Below are 5,323 nucleotides of genomic sequence, written 5' to 3'. Positions count from 1 at the left end.
GTTAAACCATCTAAGAAAGATCTACATTTTCATATGTCCAATCATAGTTCCGAGAAATTACTTATATTCTGGTCTTCAGTAAGTTTTAACATGAAGCATGGTAACTGTTATGTCTATGTATGAATAGAGTCTAAAAGTCTCTATATGGTCAGGTGTATGAATTTTGCCATCTTCGGATATTGCGGATGCGCACTGATGAGGAGTCCCATAATAGGACGAAACGGCTGTCTAGTGCTTCCAGGTTTACGATGGTGGTCTAGCTTCAATTGACCCATGATTTCAACTATGAAAATTACTTACTAAGCATTTTTATGTACCTTTTTAATTACTTTTCAGAATTAATATCAGTATTTTCTCGAGGAGTAAAATCATCATAATCAAATTGGGATTCGCACGACCCTGAGAGTTTAGTTGGTCACAATCACTAAGCGATGCACTGGACATTTTTACAGACTGTAAAAGAAGTTCACTCGTAGCTTCAGAATTAGTTGAAATAGTCCTCAATTCATGCAATGGGAATTATGACAGCCATATAAGTTCTATTATTAGATTTAATTTATTAATCTTCAGGAGTAAATAATCACCAAAATCAATACGACTCTTATCTTCAAAACTATATTCCGTGACATGCTTGACTATCCAGGCTCTTAATCTTTGATTTTATGATCATTTTATAGAATTATCTTGTGGGAGTTTGCTCGTTTTTTGATTTGATTTCATACAAATTATTAGTAGTTTTTTCCAAATCTTCATAAGTTAATAAAATGAGTTTTTTAGGAGAAGCGATGGGTTTCATAACACCGTAGGTGTATTTTCGGAATAATAACTCAGAGTGAGTCCCAATTTTGTCTTTCACAGCAGTTTTCTCTCCATACATTAAATTTCAAAAGCAAAGCAGATAATCCTCAAATATATAATCACTAGAGTTTTGAATTCTATTCTCCTGTATGAGACTCCATTAGGATGTCAGATGCATTAAATGGCAGTTCTGTATGTATTCAACGAAACAGGAATCCAAGGTTTGTCCAAACCCAATGTTACTTAATTATTCACGTCTGAAACCCCTCATGGAGGAGCATAGGCCGCCCACCAGCGTTATCCATCCAAATCTGTCCTGGGCAATTCTTTCCAGTTCTTTCCAGTTAATATTCATCCTTTTCATATCTGCTTCTATTTCCCGGCGCAATGTGTTCATTGTCCTTCCTCTTTCCGCTTACCTTCCTGATTCCAAGTTTAGGATTGCCTCGTGATGCAGTTTGGTGATTTCCTCAATGTATGACCGATCCACTCCCAACATCTATACGTAATTTCCTCTTCAGCTGAAAGCTGGTTTGTCCTCTCCCATAAACGCTGTTGCTGATAGTATCCGGCCAGTGAATGTTGAGTATTTAACGTAGACAACTGTTTATAAATACTTGTACCTTCTTGACGATGGATGTAATAGTTCTCCACGTTTCAGCCCCATACAGTAGGACTGTTTTGACGTTTGCATTGAAGATTCTCACTTTGAAGTTAGTTGACATTTGTTTTGAGTTCCATATGTTCTTCAATTGTGGGAATGTGGCCTTTGCTCTGCCAATCTCCACATTTACGTCTGTATCAGATCTTTCACGTTCACCAATGATACTGCTGTCCAGGTACGTGAAAGACTCGACATCTTCCAGAGTGTCTCCATCAAGTGTGATTGGGTTAGTGTTCTCCGTGTTTTACTTGAGAATCTTGCGTTTTCCTTTGTGCATATTGAGGCCTACTGATGCAGAGGATGCTGCTACATTAGTTGTCTTCATCTGCATTTGTTGGTGTGTGTGTGATAGGAGGGCTAAGTCATCTGCGAAGTTCAAACCGTCTAATTGATTCTGAGATGTCCATTGTATTCCGTACTTCACCTCAGATGTCGATGTCTTCATAATCCAGTCAATCACCAGAAGAAAGAGGAAGGGGGAGAGTAGACAGCCCTGTCTGACTCCGGTACTTACTGAAAATGCATCTATCAGCTGTCCTCTATGCAGGACCTTGCACTGTAGTCCGTCGTATGAGTCCTGGATTTAGGATTTTCTGAGGAACTCCATAGTGTCGAAGAAGTTTCCATAATGTTCTCCGGTCCACACTGTCAATTGCCTTCTCATAGTCAATGAAGTTGATGTATAGTGATGTGTCCCACACAAGTGATTGTTCCACGATGATTCATAGTTTCGCAATTCGATCTGTGCATGACCGATCCTTATGGAATCCAGCCTGTTGATCTCGAAGTCGAGCGTTTAGCGTGTCTTTCATCCAGTTGAGCAACACTCTGTTGAAAACGTTCCCTGGAACTAACAACAGTGTGATGCCTCTGTAATTCTCAGACCTCTTTTCTTTGCTATCTTGATGAGGTATCCTTCTTTCCAGATCGTTGGCAGTTGTTCCTCCTCCCTAATCTTTTTGAATATAAGTTGAAGCATGTTTGCAGTTACTTCAGTGCTTCAGCTAGTATATTATCAGATCCTGCCACTTTCCCGCTCTTGATTTTCTGATGTCCATCTTGATTTCTTCGACCGTTGGTGGACTGACATATATAGGAAGGTCTGAATGTGGTGCTTTGATGTCCGGTGGATTCAATGGAGCTGGCATATTCAGCAGTTTCTTGAATTATTCTGCCCTTCCTTTCCTCTGTTCTTGATTCTCCGTGATTGTCTTTCCTTCCTTGTGTATGCATTTGTGGTGGAATATTGTGCCGCCTATAACCAAATTGTTGAATGCACATAGGTTTGCAAATCTCTCACCATTTTCATTTCTCTCTCCCAGTCCATGTCGTCCAATTATATCATCATTTCATGTGTTGTTCACTCCGACTTTAGAATTTAGATTTCCCATCAGGATGGTGAGGTCCTTCCTTGAGCAATTAGCTATAATTGATTGCAGCCTCGAGTAGATCTTAATGTCGTCGTCGCTATCATTGACGGGGTGTGAGCATAATATTAAATAACATTGATTGTGATCCCTTCCTTCCTTGTTTTCAATGATGCTTTGATGATTCTGGATCCGTGAGATTCCCATGGGTTTCGCTGATTCCGTGTACTGTCAAGTTGTATTTCCTCATTTTCATTGCTATTCGACTGGTCCTCCCGGTCTCCCACATTGTCCGGGAGTTCCATGTACCCATAAAATGTGTTACTTTGGTTGTTAGAAGGCGCATCGGTCTCATGACTTCCACACAATCTCGGTTTTAATCATGGGGCGTCATAATTGTTCCTTCATCTCCCAGAGAATAGTTTAAATATTTTGAATTATTTTATCTGGTTAGCGTTTTTAAGCGAGTTAGTTTTCTACGGGATGGGGTCAGTTACCAAATGCACAACCCTCCTTCTTTACCCGAGATTGGGCCCGGCGATAACTCTACAGGCGGAGTTCAAACCTACTGTGGTAACGACAAAAAAATGAACCCATGTGTAACGGAATTTAGTGTATTTAAATATGTGTATAATGAATACAAGCACTAACAAACCACTTATCACTTTACAAAGATGCTGCACTATATTCCCCAAAGTTTATTGGTCGTCCATCGAGATATTGACGATATTGCTGAAAAAACTTTCGATTAGGTGTATAAGAATTAATTGGTATTATTGATGGTTTTTGGAAGTTAAAATAAAAATGAGTATCTTAGAGAGAAATTTCGAATAATCAGTGTGTTTTAGAATGCTTTGGTTTGCTAACAAACATTCAAATATAAATTCCAAATTTATTTGGATTCTTTTCATTAATATCTGGAAACAATCTAGAAAAATAATATATCCAGGGACTGCATGACATAATTTTTAGAAAAACCCCGTTTCTTTCATTAGTACAAGATAAATATATTTATTTAATCCATAACTCAACTTCTATTTATTTACTGGTATCAGATTAAAGTAATTGCACTATATTCGATAGATTTTTACTTTTAAACCGATAACCGATTTCCAACAGGAAAATGTAAGAATTAACTTGAATAGCTCCAAACGATGTATACACAATGGAATCGCTCCTTGCTAGCAGGGATGTAATTTTTCATCTAAAATCCATACAAGAATATATGTTGATTTTTATAGATTGATTTGATACTGAACTCTAAAGAAACTTTTTGTTGTATTTTCAGGTTACTTGGTAACTCCTGAAATTTTCGTTCTCGGTATATGCGGATTTGTGGAGACTGTAGAATTTTCGTTATTTGAATCATAAAATAATCTTAGTTTTGTCAGCAGTGACAATCTTAAAGCCATAGACTTCCGTTTCGCCTTTGTATGGAACTCCTCGATAGTGCTCATCCACGACCTCGTATCCTGACCGAGGATTCTCGGTTTCACGATTAAACACATAGACTCTAGACCATTGAGCTGGTATCCAGCGGTTCTAACGCCTAACGCTATTGATCCCGCTTTTACAGTGATGGTTTAACTGTGATCAGTTCGTGATTTAAACTAAGAAAATTTCGACTCCATTTAAAACGTCTACAGAGGAGATGACACTAAGAAAAATTTCGTGGCACTAATACTTCAGTGAAATTAAGATAAAAATCACTCTACAATGAATGATAGGATAGACAAAAGCTTACATGAATAAAACCGATTAAAAAGTCTCCTATGAAGAGGTAACTAGAAGACTTTCAATAAGATTGAAAGAACTATACATGTATACGAATATATATTTCTTCTAAGAACATGCATTTGAAGAATACCTCAAACCAATTATCACTTTTTCCGTCATCAAATATGGTGCAGAATTATTCCGGCAGACAAAATCAAACTGAGTTAAGTATAGATCGTAAATTCTGATGTAAATACTAGCGGATAATAAGCTGAAAAAACTTACAATAATTTATTAAAAAATAAGTAATAAAGCGCAATACAAATTCTTTTCCGATGACCTGAATAGATCAAACCTGAACATTGTGGATTTTATCCATTATGTATTATTATTATTTTTGTTTGCACTAAGGGGCCTTGTGGAGTATGTAGTATTTTTTCACAGTTGAATTCATGGGTCGATCTAAGCTTAATCACAATTGGAAACCTGGAATCACTTGACGGCCGTGCCGTCGTACTGCGGGACTACTAAGCAGTGAGCATCCACTATCCTGCACACTGGACTTGAACCCAGGACCTTCAGTCTCGCGCTCGAACACGTAACCTTTAGATCACTGAGCCGGCATCCGACGATGTTAATGTTTAACTACGATCGATCGATGATCTTGTGCAATCCTTCATCCATTGTCTGAGGCGGATAATTGTCCCACATCCGATGTGGATTGGACTCCACTGGTCACGGCTCCTCACTCAAACTTTAGGGAATCTATCCTGAAGCT

Source organism: Schistosoma mansoni, chromosome W (assembly GCF_000237925.1).
Source record: "Schistosoma mansoni strain Puerto Rico chromosome W, complete genome".
Classification (NCBI taxonomy): Eukaryota; Metazoa; Platyhelminthes; class Trematoda; order Strigeidida; family Schistosomatidae; genus Schistosoma; species Schistosoma mansoni.
This window is presented reverse-complemented; position numbering follows the sequence as displayed.